The sequence below is a fragment of the Engystomops pustulosus genome, chromosome 9, assembly GCF_040894005.1.
Source record: "Engystomops pustulosus chromosome 9, aEngPut4.maternal, whole genome shotgun sequence".
Classification (NCBI taxonomy): domain Eukaryota; kingdom Metazoa; phylum Chordata; class Amphibia; order Anura; family Leptodactylidae; genus Engystomops; species Engystomops pustulosus.
In genome coordinates this window covers 69,217,316-69,235,482 of record NC_092419.1, presented here as the reverse complement: position 1 = coordinate 69,235,482, position 18,167 = coordinate 69,217,316, and the positions used below count along the sequence as shown (strand labels likewise).

The window sequence follows — 18,167 nt, the reverse complement described above, 5'->3', positions numbered from 1 at the left end:
TGCATTGCTGCTGCGATCTGATGAGAGCAGGCACATTCAGCTTAGAATGGCCGTTGACAGCAGCTGTTCAATTTGAACCTTCTTTTACTATCTCATAGAGAAACTAACACAATTTTCAGGTTCAAAAAGGTCAACGGAACTTGGGATTCCCAGCCAGTCTCCCATGCTGGTACTTGCCAAGCCTTAAGCTGCATTGCTGCTGCGATCTGACGAGAGCAGGCACATTCAGCTTAGAATAGCCGTTGACAGCAGCTGTTCAGTTTGAACCTTCTTTTACTATCTCATAGAGAAACTAACACAATTTTCAGGTTAAAAAAGGCCAACGGAACTTGGGATTCGCAGCCAGTCTCCCATGCTGATACTTGCCAAGCCTTAAGCCGCATCGCTGCTGTGATCCGACAAGAGCACGCACATTCAGCTTAGAATGGCCGTTGACACCAGCTGTTCAATTTGAACCTTCTTTTACTATCTCATAGAGAAACTAACACAATTTTCAGGTTCAAAAAGGTCAACGGAACTTGGGATTCCCAGCCAGTCTCCCATGCTGGTACTTACCAAGCCTTAAGCTGCATTGCTGCTGCCATCTGACGAGAGCAGGCACATTCAGCTTAGAATGGCCGTTGACAGCAGCTCTTCAATTTGAACCTTCTTTTACTATCTCATAGAGAAACTAACACAATTTTCAGGTTCAAAAAGGTCAACAGAACTTGGGATTCCCAGCCAGTCTCCCATGCTGGTACTTGCCAAGCCTTAAGCTGCATTGCTGCTGCGATCTGACGAGAGCAGGCACATTCAGCTTAGAATGGCCGTTGACAGCAGCTGTTCAATTTGAACCTTCTTTTACTATCTCATAGAGAAACTAACACAATTTTCAGGTTCAAAAAGGTCAACGGAACTTGGGATTCCCAGCCAGTCTCCCATGCTGGTACTTACCAAGCCTTAAGCTGCATTGCTGCTGCCATCTGACGAGAGCAGGCACATTCAGCTTAGAATGGCCGTTGACAGCAGCTGTTCAATTTGAACCTTCTTTTACCATCTTTGACAGAGAAACTAACAATTTTCAGGTTCAAAAAGGTCAACAGAACTTGGGATTCCCAGCCAGTCTCCCATGCTGGTACTTGCCAAGCCTTAAGCTGCATTGATGCTGCGATCTGACGAGAGCAGGCACATTCAGCTTAGAATGGCCGTTGACAGCAGCTGTTCAGTTTGAACCTTCTTTTACTATCTCATAGAGAAACTAACACAATTTTCAGGTTCAAAAAGGTCAACAGAACTTGGAATTCGCAGCCAGTCTCCCATGCTGGTACTTGCCAAGCCTTAAGCCGCATCGCTGCTGTGATCCGACAAGAGCACGCACATTCAGCTTAGAATGGCCGTTGACAGCAGCTGTTCAGTTTGAACCTTCTTTTACTATCTCATAGAGAAACTAACACAATTTTCAGGTTCAAAAAGGTCAACAGAACTTGGGATTCCCAGCCAGTCTCCCATACTGGTACTTGCCAAGCCTTAAGCTGCATTGCTGCTGCGATCTGACGAGAGCAGGCACATTCAGCTTAGAATGGCCGTTGACAGCAGCTGTTCAATTTGAACCTTCTTTTACCATCTTTGACAGAGAAACTAACAATTTTCAGGTTCAAAAAGGTCAACAGAACTTGGGATTCCCAGCCAGTCTCCCATGCTGGTACTTGCCAAGCCTTAAGCTGCATTGCTGCTGCCATCTGACGAGAGCAGGCACATTCAGCTTAGAATGGCCGTTGACAGCAGCTGTTCAATTTGAACCTTCTTGTACTATCTCATAGAGAAACTAACACAATTTTCAGGTTCAAAAAGGTCAACAGAACTTGGGATTCCCAGCCAGTCTCCCATGCTGGTACTTGCCAAGCCTTAAGCTGCATTGCTGCTGCGATCTGAAGAGAGCAGGCACATTCAGCTTAGAATGGCTGTTGACAGCAGCTGTTCAATTTGAACCTTCTTTTACTATCTCATAGAGAAACTAACACAATTTTCAGGTTCAAAAAGGTCAACGGAACTTGGGATTCCCAGCCAGTCTCCCATGCTGGTACTTGCCAAGCCTTAAGCTGCATTGCTGCTGCGATCTGACGAGAGCAGGCTTATTCAGCTTAGATTGGCTGTTGACAGCAGCTGTTCAATTTGAACCTTCTTTTACTATCTCATAGAGAAACTAACACAATTTTCAGGTTCAAAAAGGTCAACGGAACTTGGGATTCCCAGCCAGTCTCCCATGCTGGTACTTGCCAAGCCTTAAGCTGCATTGCTGCTGCGATCTGACGAGAGCAGGCACATTCAGCTTAGAATGGCCGTTGACAGCAGCTGTTCAGTTTGAACCTTCTTTTACTATCTCATAGAGAAACTAACACAATTTTCAGGTTCAAAAAGGTGAACGGAACTTGGGATTCCCAGCCAGTCTCCCATGCTGGTACTTGCCAAGCCTTAAGCTGCATTGCTGCTGTGATCTGACGAGAGCAGGCACATTCAGCTTAGATTGGCTGTTGACAGCAGCTGTTCAATTTGAACCTTCTTTTACTATCTCATAGAGAAACTAACACAATTTTCAGGTTCAAAAAGGTCAACGGAACTTGGGATTCCCAGCCAGTCTCCCATGCTGGTACTTGCCAAGCCTTAAGCTGCATTGATTCTGCGATCTGACGAGAGCAGGCACATTCAGCTTAGAATGGCCGTTGACAGCAGCTGTTCAGTTTGAACCTTCTTTTACTATCTCATAGAGAAACTAACACAATTTTCAGGTTCAAAAATGTCAACGGAACTTGGGATTCCCAGCCAGTCTCCCATGCTGGTACTTGCCAAGCCTTAAGCTGCATTGCTGCTGCGATCTGACGAGAGCAGGCACATTCAGCTTAGAATGGCCGTTGACAGCAGCTGTTCAGTTTGAACCTTCTTTTACTATCTCATAGAGAAACTAACACAATTTTCAGGTTCAAAAATGTCAACGGAACTTGGGATTCCCAGCCAGTCTCCCATGCTGGTACTTGCCAAGCCTTAAGCTGCTGTGATCTGACGAGAGCAGGCACATTCAGCTTAGAATGGCCATTGACAGCAGCTGTTCAATTTGAACCTTCTTTTACTATCTCATAGAGAAACTAACACAATTTTCAGGTTCAAAAAGGTCAACGGAACTTGGGATTCCCAGCCAGTCTCCCATGCTGGTACTTGCCAAGCCTTAAGCTGCATTGATGCTGCGATCTGACGAGAGCAGGCACATTCAGCTTAGAATGGCCGTTGACAGCAGCTGTTCAGTTTGAACCTTCTTTTACTATCTCATAGAGAAACTAACACAATTTTCAGGTTCAAAAAGGTCAACGGAACTTGGGATTCCCAGCCAGTCTCCCATGCTGGTACTTGCCAAGCCTTAAGCTGCAATGCTGCTGCGATCTGACGAGAGCACGCACATTCAGCTTAGAATGGCCGTTGACAGCAGCTGTTCAATTTGAACCTTCTTTTACTATCTCATAGAGAAACTAACACAATTTTCAGGTTCAAAAAGGTCAACAGAACTTGGGATTCCCAGCCAGTCTCCCATACTGGTACTTGCCAAGCCTTAAGCTGCATTGCTGCTGCGATCTGACAAGAGCAGGCACATTCAGCTTAGAATGGCCGTTGACAGCAGCTGTTCAATTTGAACCTTCTTTTACTATCTCATAGAAAAACTAACACAATTTTCAGGTTCAAAAAGGTCAACAGAACTTGGGATTTCCAGCCAGTCTCCCATGCTGGTACTTGCCAAGCCTTAAGCTGCATTGCTGCTGCGATCTGACGAGAGCAGGCACATTCAGCTTAGAATGGCCGTTGACAGCAGCTGTTCAATTTGAACCTTCTTTTACTATCTCATAGAGAAACTAACACAATTTTCAGGTTCAAAAAGGTCAACGGAACTTGGGATTCCCAGCCAGTCTCCCATGCTGGTACTTGCCAAGCATTAAGCTGCATTGCTGCTGCGATCTGACGAGAGCAGGCACATTCAGCTTAGAATGGCCGTTGACAGCAGCTGTTCAATTTGAACCTTCTTTTACCATCTTTGACAGAGAAACTAACAATTTTCAGGTTCAAAAAGGTCAACGGAACTTGGGATTCCCAGCCAGTCTCCCATGCTGGTACTTGCCAAGCCTTAAGCTGCATTGCTGCTGCGATCTGACGAGAGCAGGCACATTCAGCTTAGAATGGCCATTGACAGCAGCTGTTCAATTTGAACCTTCTTTTACTATCTCATAGAGAAACTAACACAATTTTCAGGTTCAAAAAGGTCAACGGAACTTGGGATTCCCAGCCAGTCTCCCATGCTGGTACTTGCCAAGCCTTAAGCTGCATTGCTGCTGCGATCTGACGAGAGCAGGCACATTCAGCTTAGAATGGCCGTTGACAGCAGCTGTTCAATTTGAACCTTCTTTTACTATCTCATAGAGAAACTAACACAATTTTCAGGTTCAAAAAGGTCAACAGAACTTGGGATTCCCAGCCAGTCTCCCATGCTGGTACTTGCCAAGCCTTAAGCTGCATTGCTGCTGCGATCTGACGAGAGCAGGCACATTCAGCTTAGAATGGCCGTTGACAGCAGCTCTTCAATTTGAACCTTCTTTTACTATCTCATAGAAAAACTAACACAATTTTCAGGTTCAAAAAGGTCAACAGAACTTGGGATTTCGAGCCAGTCTCCCATGCTGGTACTTGCCAAGCCTTAAGCTGCATTGCTGCTGCGATCTGACGAGAGCAGGCACATTCAGCTTAGAATGGCCGTTGACAGCAGCTGTTCAATTTGAACCTTCTTTTACTATCTCATAGAGAAACTAACACAATTTTCAGGTTCAAAAAGGTCAACGGAACTTGGGATTCCCAGCCAGTCTCCCATGCTGGTACTTGCCAAGCCATAAGCTGCATTGCTGCTGCGATCTGACGAGAGCACGCTCATTCAGCTTAGAATGGCCGTTGACAGCAGCTGTTCAATTTGAACCTTCTTTTACCATCTTTGACAGAGAAACTAACAATTTTCAGGTTCAAAAAGGTCAACGGAACTTGGGATTCCCAGCCAGTCTCCCATGCTGGTACTTGCCAAGCCTTAAGCTGCATTGCTGCTGCAATCTGACGAGAGCAGGCACATTCAGCTTAGAATGGCCGTTAACAGCAGCTGTTCAATTTGAACCTTCTTTTACCATCTTTGACAGAGAAACTAACAATTTTCAGGTTCAAAAAGGTCAACGGAACTTGAGATTCCCAGCCAGTCTCCCATGCTGGTACTTGCCAAGCCTTAAGCTGCATTGCTGCTGCGATCTGACGAGAGCAGGCACATTCAGCTTAGAAAGGCCGTTGACAGCAGCTGTTCAATTTGAACCTTCTTTTACTATCTCATAGAGAAACTAACACAATTTTCAGGTTCAAAAAGGTCAACAGAACTTGGGATTCCCAGCCAGTCTCCCATGCTGGTACTTGCCAAGCCATAAGTTGCATTGCTGCTGCGATCTGACGAGAGCACGCTCATTCAGATTAGAATGGCCGTTGACAGCAGCTGTTCAATTTGATCCTTCTTTTACCATCTTTGACAGAGAAACTAACAATTTTCAGGTTCAAAAAGGTCAACGGAACTTGGGATTCCCAGCCAGTCTCCCATGCTGGTACTTGCCAAGCCTTAAGCTGCATTGCTGCTGCAATCTGACGAGAGCAGGCACATTCAGCTTAGAATGGCCGTTAACAGCAGCTGTTCAATTTGAACCTTCTTTTACTATCTCATAGAGAAACTAACACAATTTTCAGGTTCAAAAAGGTCAACGGAACTTGGGATTCCCAGCCAGTCTCCCATGCTGGTACTTGCCAAGCCTTAAGCTGCATTGCTGCTGCGATCTGACGAGAGCAGGCACATTCAGCTTAGAATGGCCGTTGACAGCAGCTGTTCAATTTGAACCTTCTTTTACCATCTTTGACAGAGAAACTAACAATTTTCAGGTTCAAAAAGGTCAACGGAACTTGAGATTCCCAGCCAGTCTCCCATGCTGGTACTTGCCAAGCCTTAAGCTGCATTGCTGCTGCGATCTGACGAGAGCAGGCACATTCAGCTTAGAATGGCCGTTGACAGCAGCTGCCTAATTTCTACTTTCTTTTACTATCTCATAGAGAAACTAACACAATTTTCAGGTTCAAAAAGCTCAACGTAACTTGGGATTCCCAGCCAGTCTCCCATGCTGGTACTTGCCAAGCCTTAAGCTGCATTGCTCCTGCGATCTGACGAGAGCAGGCACATTCAGCTTAGAATGGCCGTTGACAGCAGCTGTTCAATTTGAACCTTCTTTTACTATCTCATAGAGACACTAACACAATTTTCAGGTTCAAAAAGGTCAACAGAACTTGGGAATCCCAGCCAGTCTCCCATGCTGGTACTTGCCAAGCCTTAAGCTGCATTGCTGCTGCGATCTGACGAGAGCAGGCACATTCAGCTTAGAATGGCCGTTGACAGCAGCTGTTCAGTTTGAACCTTCTTTTACTATCTCATAGAGAAACTAACACAATTTTCAGGTTCAAAAAGGTCAACGGAACTTGGGATTCCCAGCCAGTCTCCCATGCTGGTACTTGCCAAGCCTTAAGCTGCATTGCTGCTGCGATCTGACGAGAGCAGGCACATTCAGCTTAGAATGGCCGTTGACAGCAGCTGTTCAGTTTGAACCTTCTTTTACTATCTCATAGAGAAACTAACACAATTTTCAGGTTCAAAAAGGTCAACGGAACTTGGGATTCCCAGCCAGTCTCCCATGCTGGTACTTGCCAATCCTTAAGCTGCTGCGATCTGACGAGAGCAGGCACATTCAGCTTAGAATGGCCGTTGACAGCAGCTGATCAATTTGAACCTTCTTTTACAATCTCATAGAGAAACTAACACAATTTTCAGGTTCAAAAAGGTCAACAGAACTTGGGATTCCCAGCCAGTCTCCCATGCTGGTACTTGCCAAGCCTTAAGCTGCATTGATGCTGCGATCTGACGAGAGCAGGCATATTCAGCTTAGAATGGCCGTTGACAGCAGCTGTTCAGTTTGAACCTTCTTTTACTATCTCATAGAGAAACTAACACAATTTTCAGGTTCAAAAAGGTCAACGGAACTTGGGATTCGCAGCCAGTCTCCCATGCTGGTACTTGCCAAGCCTTAAGACGCATCGCTGCTGTGATCCGACAAGAGCACGCACATTCAGCTTAGAATGGCCGTTGACAGCAGCTGTTCAATTTGAACCTTCTTTTACTATCTCATAGAGAAACTAACACAATTTTCAGGTTCAAAAAGGTCAACGGAACTTGGGATTCCCAGCCAGTCTCCCATGCTGGTACTTGCCAAGCCTTAAGCTGCATTGCTGCTGCGATCTGACGAGAGCAGGCACATTCAGCTTAGAATGGCCGTTGACAGCAGCTGTTCAATTTGAACCTTCTTTTACCATCTTTGACAGAGAAACTAACAATTTTCAGGTTCAAAAAGGTCAACGGAACTTGAGATTCCCAGCCAGTCTCCCATGCTGGTACTTGCCAAGCCTTAAGCTGCATTGCTGCTGCGATCTGACGAGAGCAGGCACATTCAGCTTAGAATGGCCGTTGACAGCAGCTGCCTAATTTCTACTTTCTTTTACTATCTCATAGAGAAACTAACACAATTTTCAGGTTCAAAAAGCTCAACGTAACTTGGGATTCCCAGCCAGTCTCCCATGCTGGTACTTGCCAAGCCTTAAGCTGCATTGATGCTGCGATCTGACGAGATCAGGCACATTCAGCTTAGAATGGCCGTTGACAGCAGCTGTTCAATTTGAACCTTCTTTTACTATCTCATAGAGAAACTAACACAATTTTCAGGTTCAAAAAGGTCAACGGAACTTGGGATTCCCAGCCAGTCTCCCATGCTGGTACTTGCCAAGCCTTAAGCTGCATTGATGCTGCGATCTGACGAGAGCAGGCACATTCAGCTTAGAATGGCCGTTGACAGCAGCTGTTCAGTTTGAACCTTCTTTTACTATCTCATAGAGAAACTAACACAATTTTCAGGTTCAAAAAGGTCAACGGAACTTGGGATTCACAGCCAGTCTCCCATGCTGGTACTTGCCAAGCCTTAAGCCACATCGCTGCTGTGATCCGACAAGACCATGCACATTCAGCTTAGAATGGCTGTTGACAGCAGCTGTTCAATTTGAACCTTCTTTTACTATCTCATAGAGAAACTAACACAATTTTCAGGTTCAAAAAGGTCAACGGAACTTGGGATTTCCAGCCAGTCTCCCATGCTGGTACTTGCCAAGCCTTAAGCTGCATTGCTGCTGCGATCTGACGAGAGCAGGCACATTCAGCTTAGAATGGCCGTTGACAGCAGCTGTTCAATTTGAACCTTCTTTTACTATCTCATAGAGACACTAACACAATTTTCAGGTTCAAAAAGGTCAACAGAACTTGGGAATCCCAGCCAGTCTCCCATGCTGGTACTTGCCAAGCCTTAAGCTGCATTGCTGCTGCGATCTGACGAGAGCAGGCACATTCAGCTTAGAATGGCCGTTGACAGCAGCTGTTCAGTTTGAACCTTCTTTTACTATCTCATAGAGAAACTAACACAATTTTCAGGTTCAAAAAGGTCAACGGAACTTGGGATTCCCAGCCAGTCTCCCATGCTGGTACTTGCCAAGCCTTAAGCTGCATTGCTGCTGCGATCTGACGAGAGCAGGCACATTCAGCTTAGAATGGCCGTTGACAGCAGCTGTTCAGTTTGAACCTTCTTTTACTATCTCATAGAGAAACTAACACAATTTTCAGGTTCAAAAAGGTCAACGGAACTTGGGATTCCCAGCCAGTCTCCCATGCTGGTACTTGCCAATCCTTAAGCTGCTGCGATCTGACGAGAGCAGGCACATTCAGCTTAGAATGGCCGTTGACAGCAGCTGATCAATTTGAACCTTCTTTTACAATCTCATAGAGAAACTAACACAATTTTCAGGTTCAAAAAGGTCAACAGAACTTGGGATTCCCAGCCAGTCTCCCATGCTGGTACTTGCCAAGCCTTAAGCTGCATTGATGCTGCGATCTGACGAGAGCAGGCATATTCAGCTTAGAATGGCCGTTGACAGCAGCTGTTCAGTTTGAACCTTCTTTTACTATCTCATAGAGAAACTAACACAATTTTCAGGTTCAAAAAGGTCAACGGAACTTGGGATTCGCAGCCAGTCTCCCATGCTGGTACTTGCCAAGCCTTAAGACGCATCGCTGCTGTGATCCGACAAGAGCACGCACATTCAGCTTAGAATGGCCGTTGACAGCAGCTGTTCAATTTGAACCTTCTTTTACTATCTCATAGAGAAACTAACACAATTTTCAGGTTCAAAAAGGTCAACGGAACTTGGGATTCCCAGCCAGTCTCCCATGCTGGTACTTGCCAAGCCTTAAGCTGCATTGCTGCTGCGATCTGACGAGAGCAGGCACATTCAGCTTAGAATGGCCGTTGACAGCAGCTGTTCAATTTGAACCTTCTTTTACCATCTTTGACAGAGAAACTAACAATTTTCAGGTTCAAAAAGGTCAACAGAACTTGGGATTCCCAGCCAGTCTCCCATGCTTGTACTTGCCAAGCCTTAAGCTGCATTGTTGCTGCGATCTGACGAGAGCAGGCACATTCAGCTTAGAATGGCCGTTGACAGCAGCTGTTCAGTTTGAACCTTCTTTTACTATCTCATAGAGAAACTAACACAATTTTCAGGTTCAAAAAGGTCAACAGAACTTGGGATTCCCAGCCAGTCTCCCATGCTGGTACTTGCCAAGCCTTAAGCTGCATTGCTGCTGCGATCTGACGAGAGCAGGCACATTCAGCTTAGAATGGCCGTTGACAGCAGCTGTTCAGTTTGAACCTTCTTTTACTATCTCATAGAGAAACTAACACAATTTTCAGGTTCAAAAAGGTCAACGGAAGTTGGGATTCGCAGCCAGTCTCCCATGCTGGTACTTGCCAAGCCTTAAGCCGCATCGCTGCTGTGATCCGACAAGAGCACGCACATTCAGCTTAGAATGGCCGTTGACAGCAGCTGTTCAATTTGAACCTTCTTTTACCATCTTTGACAGAGAAACTAACAATTTTCAGGTTCAGAAAGGTCAACAGAACTTGGGATTCCCAGCCAGTCTCCCATGCTTGTACTTGCCAAGCCTTAAGCTGCATTGCTGCTGCGATTTGACGAGAGCAGGCACATTCAGCTTAGAATGGCCGTTGACAGCAGCTGTTCAATTTGAACCTTCTTTTACTATCTCATAGAGAAACTAACACAATTTTCAGGTTCAAAAAGGTCAACGGAACTTGGGATTCCCAGCCAGTCTCCCATGCTGGTACTTGCCAAGCCTTAAGCTGCATTGCTGCTGCGATCTGACGAGAGCAGGCACATTCAGCTTAGAATGGCCGTTGATAGCAGCTGTTCAATTTGAACCTTCTTTTACTATCTCATAGAGAAACTAACACAAATTTCAGGTTCAAAAAGGTCAACGGAACTTGGGATTCCCAGCCAGTCTCCCATGCTGGTACTTGCCAAGCCTTAAGCTGCATTGCTGCTGCGATCTGACGAGAGCAGGCACATTCAGCTTAGAATGGCCGTTGACAGCAGCTGTTCAATTTGAACCTTCTTTTACCATCTTTGACAGAGAAACTAACAATTTTCAGGTTCAAAAAGGTCAACGGAACTTGGGATTCCCAGCCAGTCTCCCATGCTGGTACTTGCCAAGCCTTAAGCTGCATTGCTGCTGCGATCTGACGAGAGCAGGCACATTCAGCTTAGAATGGCCGTTGACAGCAGCTGTTTAATTTGAACCTTCTTTTACTATCTCATAGAGAAACTAACACAATTTTCAGGTTCAAAAAGGTCAACGGAACTTGGGAATCCCAGCCAGTCTCCCATGCTGGTACTTGCCAAGCCTTAAGACGCATCGCTGCTGTGATCCGACAAGAGCACGCACATTCAGCTTAGAATGGCCGTTGACAGCAGCTGTTCAATTTGAACCTTCTTTTACTATCTCATAGAGAAACTAACACAATTTTCAGGTTCAAAAAGGTCAACGGAACTTGGGATTCCCAGCCAGTCTCCCATGCTGGTACTTGCCAAGCCTTAAGCTGCATTGCTGCTGCGATCTGACGCGAGCAGGCACATTCAGCTTAGAATGGCCATTGACAGCAGCTGTTCAATTTGAACCTTCTTTTACCATCTTTGACAGAGAAACTAACAATTTTCAGGTTCAAAAAGGTCAACAGAACTTGGGATTCCCAGCCAGTCTCCCATGCTTGTACTTGCCAAGCCTTAAGCTGCATTGTTGCTGCGATCTGACGAGAGCAGGCACATTCAGCTTAGAATGGCCGTTGACAGCAGCTGTTCAGTTTGAACCTTCTTTTACTATCTCATAGAGAAACTAACACAATTTTCAGGTTCAAAAAGGTCAACGGAACTTGGGATTCCCAGCCAGTCTCCCATGCTGGTACTTGCCAAGCCTTAAGCTGCATTGCTGCTGCGATCTGACGAGAGCAGGCACATTCAGCTTAGAATGGCCGTTGACAGCAGCTGTTCAGTTTGAACCTTCTTTTACTATCTCATAGAGAAACTAACACAATTTTCAGGTTCAAAAAGGTCAACGGAACTTGGGATTCCCAGCCAGTCTCCCATGCTGGTACTTGCCAATCCTTAAGCTGCTGCGATCTGACGAGAGCAGGCACATTCAGCTTAGAATGGCCGTTGACAGCAGCTGATCAATTTGAACCTTCTTTTACAATCTCATAGAGAAACTAACACAATTTTCAGGTTCAAAAAGGTCAACAGAACTTGGGATTCCCAGCCAGTCTCCCATGCTGGTACTTGCCAAGCCTTAAGCTGCATTGATGCTGCGATCTGACGAGAGCAGGCATATTCAGCTTAGAATGGCCGTTGACAGCAGCTGTTCAGTTTGAACCTTCTTTTACTATCTCATAGAGAAACTAACACAATTTTCAGGTTCAAAAAGGTCAACGGAACTTGGGATTCGCAGCCAGTCTCCCATGCTGGTACTTGCCAAGCCTTAAGACGCATCGCTGCTGTGATCCGACAAGAGCACGCACATTCAGCTTAGAATGGCCGTTGACAGCAGCTGTTCAATTTGAACCTTCTTTTACTATCTCATAGAGAAACTAACACAATTTTCAGGTTCAAAAAGGTCAACGGAACTTGGGATTCCCAGCCAGTCTCCCATGCTGGTACTTGCCAAGCCTTAAGCTGCATTGCTGCTGCGATCTGACGAGAGCAGGCACATTCAGCTTAGAATGGCCGTTGACAGCAGCTGTTCAATTTGAACCTTCTTTTACCATCTTTGACAGAGAAACTAACAATTTTCAGGTTCAAAAAGGTCAACGGAACTTGAGATTCCCAGCCAGTCTCCCATGCTGGTACTTGCCAAGCCTTAAGCTGCATTGCTGCTGCGATCTGACAAGAGCAGGCACATTCAGCTTAGAATGGCCGTTGACAGCAGCTGCCTAATTTCTACTTTCTTTTACTATCTCATAGAGAAACTAACACAATTTTCAGGTTCAAAAAGCTCAACGTAACTTGGGATTCCCAGCCAGTCTCCCATGCTGGTACTTGCCAAGCCTTAAGCTGCATTGATGCTGCGATCTGACGAGATCAGGCACATTCAGCTTAGAATGGCCGTTGACAGCAGCTGTTCAATTTGAACCTTCTTTTACTATCTCATAGAGAAACTAACACAATTTTCAGGTTCAAAAAGGTCAACGGAACTTGGGATTCCCAGCCAGTCTCCCATGCTGGTACTTGCCAAGCCTTAAGCTGCATTGATGCTGCGATCTGACGAGAGCAGGCACATTCAGCTTAGAATGGCCGTTGACAGCAGCTGTTCAGTTTGAACCTTCTTTTACTATCTCATAGAGAAACTAACACAATTTTCAGGTTCAAAAAGGTCAACGGAACTTGGGATTCACAGCCAGTCTCCCATGCTGGTACTTGCCAAGCCTTAAGCCACATCGCTGCTGTGATCCGACAAGACCATGCACATTCAGCTTAGAATGGCTGTTGACAGCAGCTGTTCAATTTGAACCTTCTTTTACTATCTCATAGAGAAACTAACACAATTTTCAGGTTCAAAAAGGTCAACGGAACTTGGGATTTCCAGCCAGTCTCCCATGCTGGTACTTGCCAAGCCTTAAGCTGCATTGCTGCTGCGATCTGACGAGAGCAGGCACATTCAGCTTAGAATGGCCGTTGACAGCAGCTGTTCAATTTGAACCTTCTTTTACTATCTCATAGAGACACTAACACAATTTTCAGGTTCAAAAAGGTCAACAGAACTTGGGAATCCCAGCCAGTCTCCCATGCTGGTACTTGCCAAGCCTTAAGCTGCATTGCTGCTGCGATCTGACGAGAGCAGGCACATTCAGCTTAGAATGGCCGTTGACAGCAGCTGTTCAGTTTGAACCTTCTTTTACTATCTCATAGAGAAACTAACACAATTTTCAGGTTCAAAAAGGTCAACGGAACTTGGGATTCCCAGCCAGTCTCCCATGCTGGTACTTGCCAAGCCTTAAGCTGCATTGCTGCTGCGATCTGACGAGAGCAGGCACATTCAGCTTAGAATGGCCGTTGACAGCAGCTGTTCAGTTTGAACCTTCTTTTACTATCTCATAGAGAAACTAACACAATTTTCAGGTTCAAAAAGGTCAACGGAACTTGGGATTCCCAGCCAGTCTCCCATGCTGGTACTTGCCAATCCTTAAGCTGCTGCGATCTGACGAGAGCAGGCACATTCAGCTTAGAATGGCCGTTGACAGCAGCTGATCAATTTGAACCTTCTTTTACAATCTCATAGAGAAACTAACACAATTTTCAGGTTCAAAAAGGTCAACAGAACTTGGGATTCCCAGCCAGTCTCCCATGCTGGTACTTGCCAAGCCTTAAGCTGCATTGATGCTGCGATCTGACGAGAGCAGGCATATTCAGCTTAGAATGGCCGTTGACAGCAGCTGTTCAGTTTGAACCTTCTTTTACTATCTCATAGAGAAACTAACACAATTTTCAGGTTCAAAAAGGTCAACGGAACTTGGGATTCGCAGCCAGTCTCCCATGCTGGTACTTGCCAAGCCTTAAGACGCATCGCTGCTGTGATCCGACAAGAGCACGCACATTCAGCTTAGAATGGCCGTTGACAGCAGCTGTTCAATTTGAACCTTCTTTTACTATCTCATAGAGAAACTAACACAATTTTCAGGTTCAAAAAGGTCAACGGAACTTGGGATTCCCAGCCAGTCTCCCATGCTGGTACTTGCCAAGCCTTAAGCTGCATTGCTGCTGCGATCTGACGAGAGCAGGCACATTCAGCTTAGAATGGCCGTTGACAGCAGCTGTTCAATTTGAACCTTCTTTTACCATCTTTGACAGAGAAACTAACAATTTTCAGGTTCAAAAAGGTCAACAGAACTTGGGATTCCCAGCCAGTCTCCCATGCTTGTACTTGCCAAGCCTTAAGCTGCATTGTTGCTGCGATCTGACGAGAGCAGGCACATTCAGCTTAGAATGGCCGTTGACAGCAGCTGTTCAGTTTGAACCTTCTTTTACTATCTCATAGAGAAACTAACACAATTTTCAGGTTCAAAAAGGTCAACAGAACTTGGGATTCCCAGCCAGTCTCCCATGCTGGTACTTGCCAAGCCTTAAGCTGCATTGCTGCTGCGATCTGACGAGAGCAGGCACATTCAGCTTAGAATGGCCGTTGACAGCAGCTGTTCAGTTTGCTCCTTCTTTCACTATCTCATAGAGAAACTAACACAATTTTCAGGTTCAAAAAGGTCAACGGAAGTTGGGATTCGCAGCCAGTCTCCCATGCTGGTACTTGCCAAGCCTTAAGCCGCATCGCTGCTGTGATCCGACAAGAGCACGCACATTCAGCTTAGAATGGCCGTTGACAGCAGCTGTTCAATTTGAACCTTCTTTTACCATCTTTGACAGAGAAACTAACAATTTTCAGGTTCAGAAAGGTCAACAGAACTTGGGATTCCCAGCCAGTCTCCCATGCTTGTACTTGCCAAGCCTTAAGCTGCATTGCTGCTGCGATTTGACGAGAGCAGGCACATTCAGCTTAGAATGGCCGTTGACAGCAGCTGTTCAATTTGAACCTTCTTTTACTATCTCATAGAGAAACTAACACAATTTTCAGGTTCAAAAAGGTCAACGGAACTTGGGATTCCCAGCCAGTCTCCCATGCTGGTACTTGCCAAGCCTTAAGCTGCATTGCTGCTGCGATCTGACGAGAGCAGGCACATTCAGCTTAGAATGGCCGTTGATAGCAGCTGTTCAATTTGAACCTTCTTTTACTATCTCATAGAGAAACTAACACAAATTTCAGGTTCAAAAAGGTCAACGGAACTTGGGATTCCCAGCCAGTCTCCCATGCTGGTACTTGCCAAGCCTTAAGCTGCATTGCTGCTGCGATCTGACGAGAGCAGGCACATTCAGCTTAGAATGGCCGTTGACAGCAGCTGTTCAATTTGAACCTTCTTTTACCATCTTTGACAGAGAAACTAACAATTTTCAGGTTCAAAAAGGTCAACGGAACTTGGGATTCCCAGCCAGTCTCCCATGCTGGTACTTGCCAAGCCTTAAGCTGCATTGCTGCTGCGATCTGACGAGAGCAGGCACATTCAGCTTAGAATGGCCGTTGACAGCAGCTGTTTAATTTGAACCTTCTTTTACTATCTCATAGAGAAACTAACACAATTTTCAGGTTCAAAAAGGTCAACGGAACTTGGGAATCCCAGCCAGTCTCCCATGCTGGTACTTGCCAAGCCTTAAGACGCATCGCTGCTGTGATCCGACAAGAGCACGCACATTCAGCTTAGAATGGCCGTTGACAGCAGCTGTTCAATTTGAACCTTCTTTTACTATCTCATAGAGAAACTAACACAATTTTCAGGTTCAAAAAGGTCAACGGAACTTGGGATTCCCAGCCAGTCTCCCATGCTGGTACTTGCCAAGCCTTAAGCTGCATTGCTGCTGCGATCTGACGCGAGCAGGCACATTCAGCTTAGAATGGCCATTGACAGCAGCTGTTCAATTTGAACCTTCTTTTACCATCTTTGACAGAGAAACTAACAATTTTCAGGTTCAAAAAGGTCAACAGAACTTGGGATTCCCAGCCAGTCTCCCATGCTTGTACTTGCCAAGCCTTAAGCTGCATTGTTGCTGCGATCTGACGAGAGCAGGCACATTCAGCTTAGAATGGCCGTTGACAGCAGCTGTTCAGTTTGAACCTTCTTTTACTATCTCATAGAGAAACTAACACAATTTTCAGGTTCAAAAAGGTCAACGGAACTTGGGATTCCCAGCCAGTCTCCCATGCTGGTACTTGCCAAGCCTTAAGCTGCATTGCTGCTGCGATCTGACGAGAGCAGGCACATTCAGCTTAGAATGGCCGTTGATAGCAGCTGTTCAATTTGAACCTTCTTTTACTATCTCATAGAGAAACTAACACAAATTTCAGGTTCAAAAAGGTCAACGGAACTTGGGATTCCCAGCCAGTCTCCCATGCTGGTACTTGCCAAGCCTTAAGCTGCATTGCTGCTGCGATCTGACGAGAGCAGGCACATTCAGCTTAGAATGGCCGTTGACAGCAGCTGTTCAATTTGAACCTTCTTTTACCATCTTTGACAGAGAAACTAACAATTTTCAGGTTCAAAAAGGTCAACGGAACTTGGGATTCCCAGCCAGTCTCCCATGCTGGTACTTGCCAAGCCTTAAGCTGCATTGCTGCTGCGATCTGACGAGAGCAGGCACATTCAGCTTAGAATGGCCGTTGACAGCAGCTGTTTAATTTGAACCTTCTTTTACTATCTCATAGAGAAACTAACACAATTTTCAGGTTCAAAAAGGTCAACGGAACTTGGGAATCCCAGCCAGTCTCCCATGCTGGTACTTGCCAAGCCTTAAGACGCATCGCTGCTGTGATCCGACAAGAGCACGCACATTCAGCTTAGAACGGCCGTTGACAGCAGCTGTTCAATTTGAACCTTCTTTTACTATCTCATAGAGAAACTAACACAATTTTCAGGTTCAAAAAGGTCAACGGAACTTGGGATTCCCAGCCAGTCTCCCATGCTGGTACTTGCCAAGCCTTAAGCTGCATTGCTGCTGCGATCTGACGCGAGCAGGCACATTCAGCTTAGAATGGCCATTGACAGCAGCTGTTCAATTTGAACCTTCTTTTACCATCTTTGACAGAGAAACTAACAATTTTCAGGTTTAAAAAGGTCAACAGAACTTGGGATTCCCAGCCAGTCTCCCATGCTTGTACTTGCCAAGCCTTAAGCTGCATTGTTGCTGCGATCTGACGAGAGCAGGCACATTCAGCTTAGAATGGCCGTTGACAGCAGCTGTTCAGTTTGAACCTTCTTTTACTATCTCATAGAGAAACTAACACAATTTTCAGGTTCAAAAAGGTCAACAGAACTTGGGATTCCCAGCCAGTCTCCCATGCTGGTACTTGCCAAGCCTTAAGCTGCATTGCTGCTGCGATCTGACGAGAGCAGGCACATTCAGCTTAGAATGGCCGTTGACAGCTGCTGTTCAGTTTGAACCTTCTTTAACTATCTCATAGAGAAACTAACACAATTTTCAGGTTCAAAAAGGTCAACGGAAGTTGGGATTCGCAGCCAGTCTCCCATGCTGGTACTTGCCAAGCCTTAAGCCGCATCGCTGCTGTGATCCAACAAGAGCACGCACATTCAGCTTAGAATGGCCGTTGACAGCAGCTGTTCAATTTGAACCTTCTTTTACTATCTCATAGAGAAACTAACACAATTTTCAGGTTCAAAAAGGTCAACGGAACTTGGGATTCCCAGCCAGTCTCCCATGCTGGTACTTGCCAAGCCTTAAGCTGCATTGCTGCTGCGATCTGACGAGAGCAGGCGCATTCAGCTTAGAATGGCCGTTGACAGCAGCTGTTCAATTTGAACCTTCTTTTACCATCTTTGACAGAGAAACTAACAATTTTCAGGTTCAAAAAGGTCAACAGAACTTGGGATTCCCAGCCAGTCTCCCATGCTGGTACTTGCCAAGCCTTAAGCTGCATTGCTGCTGCGATCTGACGAGAGCAGGCACATTCAGCTTAGAATGGCCGTTGACAGCAG

At 45.7% G+C, this 18,167-nt stretch overlaps 37 pseudogenes; all 37 read right to left on the bottom strand.

Annotated features, from left to right (window-relative positions):
- Positions 1 to 8,428: 8,428 nt before the first annotated feature.
- LOC140094227 (5S ribosomal RNA) lies at positions 8,429 to 8,547 on the bottom strand (annotated as a pseudogene).
- Positions 8,548 to 8,987: 440 nt separating this feature from the next.
- On the bottom strand, positions 8,988 to 9,106 carry LOC140087845 (5S ribosomal RNA; annotated as a pseudogene).
- A 259-nt stretch (positions 9,107 to 9,365) lies between these two features.
- On the bottom strand, positions 9,366 to 9,484 carry LOC140101823 (5S ribosomal RNA; annotated as a pseudogene).
- Positions 9,485 to 9,554: 70 nt separating this feature from the next.
- Positions 9,555 to 9,673, bottom strand: LOC140087169 (5S ribosomal RNA; annotated as a pseudogene).
- Positions 9,674 to 9,743: 70 nt separating this feature from the next.
- LOC140081303 (5S ribosomal RNA) lies at positions 9,744 to 9,862 on the bottom strand (annotated as a pseudogene).
- Positions 9,863 to 10,121: 259 nt separating this feature from the next.
- LOC140098449 (5S ribosomal RNA) lies at positions 10,122 to 10,240 on the bottom strand (annotated as a pseudogene).
- Positions 10,241 to 10,310: 70 nt separating this feature from the next.
- Positions 10,311 to 10,429, bottom strand: LOC140085092 (5S ribosomal RNA; annotated as a pseudogene).
- A 70-nt stretch (positions 10,430 to 10,499) lies between these two features.
- Positions 10,500 to 10,618, bottom strand: LOC140101821 (5S ribosomal RNA; annotated as a pseudogene).
- Positions 10,619 to 10,688: 70 nt separating this feature from the next.
- On the bottom strand, positions 10,689 to 10,807 carry LOC140101820 (5S ribosomal RNA; annotated as a pseudogene).
- A 259-nt stretch (positions 10,808 to 11,066) lies between these two features.
- On the bottom strand, positions 11,067 to 11,185 carry LOC140086718 (5S ribosomal RNA; annotated as a pseudogene).
- Positions 11,186 to 11,255: 70 nt separating this feature from the next.
- Positions 11,256 to 11,374, bottom strand: LOC140087168 (5S ribosomal RNA; annotated as a pseudogene).
- Positions 11,375 to 11,444: 70 nt separating this feature from the next.
- LOC140101819 (5S ribosomal RNA) lies at positions 11,445 to 11,563 on the bottom strand (annotated as a pseudogene).
- Positions 11,564 to 11,814: 251 nt separating this feature from the next.
- On the bottom strand, positions 11,815 to 11,933 carry LOC140087844 (5S ribosomal RNA; annotated as a pseudogene).
- Positions 11,934 to 12,192: 259 nt separating this feature from the next.
- Positions 12,193 to 12,311, bottom strand: LOC140101818 (5S ribosomal RNA; annotated as a pseudogene).
- A 70-nt stretch (positions 12,312 to 12,381) lies between these two features.
- LOC140093121 (5S ribosomal RNA) lies at positions 12,382 to 12,500 on the bottom strand (annotated as a pseudogene).
- Positions 12,501 to 12,759: 259 nt separating this feature from the next.
- On the bottom strand, positions 12,760 to 12,878 carry LOC140084487 (5S ribosomal RNA; annotated as a pseudogene).
- Positions 12,879 to 13,137: 259 nt separating this feature from the next.
- LOC140088421 (5S ribosomal RNA) lies at positions 13,138 to 13,256 on the bottom strand (annotated as a pseudogene).
- A 70-nt stretch (positions 13,257 to 13,326) lies between these two features.
- On the bottom strand, positions 13,327 to 13,445 carry LOC140094226 (5S ribosomal RNA; annotated as a pseudogene).
- Positions 13,446 to 13,515: 70 nt separating this feature from the next.
- Positions 13,516 to 13,634, bottom strand: LOC140101817 (5S ribosomal RNA; annotated as a pseudogene).
- Positions 13,635 to 13,885: 251 nt separating this feature from the next.
- Positions 13,886 to 14,004, bottom strand: LOC140087843 (5S ribosomal RNA; annotated as a pseudogene).
- A 259-nt stretch (positions 14,005 to 14,263) lies between these two features.
- LOC140101816 (5S ribosomal RNA) lies at positions 14,264 to 14,382 on the bottom strand (annotated as a pseudogene).
- A 70-nt stretch (positions 14,383 to 14,452) lies between these two features.
- Positions 14,453 to 14,571, bottom strand: LOC140087167 (5S ribosomal RNA; annotated as a pseudogene).
- Positions 14,572 to 14,641: 70 nt separating this feature from the next.
- LOC140081302 (5S ribosomal RNA) lies at positions 14,642 to 14,760 on the bottom strand (annotated as a pseudogene).
- A 259-nt stretch (positions 14,761 to 15,019) lies between these two features.
- LOC140098447 (5S ribosomal RNA) lies at positions 15,020 to 15,138 on the bottom strand (annotated as a pseudogene).
- Positions 15,139 to 15,208: 70 nt separating this feature from the next.
- Positions 15,209 to 15,327, bottom strand: LOC140085091 (5S ribosomal RNA; annotated as a pseudogene).
- A 70-nt stretch (positions 15,328 to 15,397) lies between these two features.
- LOC140101815 (5S ribosomal RNA) lies at positions 15,398 to 15,516 on the bottom strand (annotated as a pseudogene).
- A 70-nt stretch (positions 15,517 to 15,586) lies between these two features.
- On the bottom strand, positions 15,587 to 15,705 carry LOC140101814 (5S ribosomal RNA; annotated as a pseudogene).
- A 259-nt stretch (positions 15,706 to 15,964) lies between these two features.
- Positions 15,965 to 16,083, bottom strand: LOC140086717 (5S ribosomal RNA; annotated as a pseudogene).
- Positions 16,084 to 16,153: 70 nt separating this feature from the next.
- On the bottom strand, positions 16,154 to 16,272 carry LOC140087166 (5S ribosomal RNA; annotated as a pseudogene).
- Positions 16,273 to 16,342: 70 nt separating this feature from the next.
- LOC140085090 (5S ribosomal RNA) lies at positions 16,343 to 16,461 on the bottom strand (annotated as a pseudogene).
- Positions 16,462 to 16,531: 70 nt separating this feature from the next.
- LOC140101811 (5S ribosomal RNA) lies at positions 16,532 to 16,650 on the bottom strand (annotated as a pseudogene).
- Positions 16,651 to 16,720: 70 nt separating this feature from the next.
- Positions 16,721 to 16,839, bottom strand: LOC140101810 (5S ribosomal RNA; annotated as a pseudogene).
- A 259-nt stretch (positions 16,840 to 17,098) lies between these two features.
- On the bottom strand, positions 17,099 to 17,217 carry LOC140086716 (5S ribosomal RNA; annotated as a pseudogene).
- Positions 17,218 to 17,287: 70 nt separating this feature from the next.
- On the bottom strand, positions 17,288 to 17,406 carry LOC140087165 (5S ribosomal RNA; annotated as a pseudogene).
- A 70-nt stretch (positions 17,407 to 17,476) lies between these two features.
- Positions 17,477 to 17,595, bottom strand: LOC140081301 (5S ribosomal RNA; annotated as a pseudogene).
- Positions 17,596 to 17,854: 259 nt separating this feature from the next.
- Positions 17,855 to 17,973, bottom strand: LOC140080487 (5S ribosomal RNA; annotated as a pseudogene).
- A 70-nt stretch (positions 17,974 to 18,043) lies between these two features.
- Positions 18,044 to 18,162, bottom strand: LOC140081300 (5S ribosomal RNA; annotated as a pseudogene).
- Between the last annotated feature and the right edge of the window lie 5 nt (positions 18,163 to 18,167).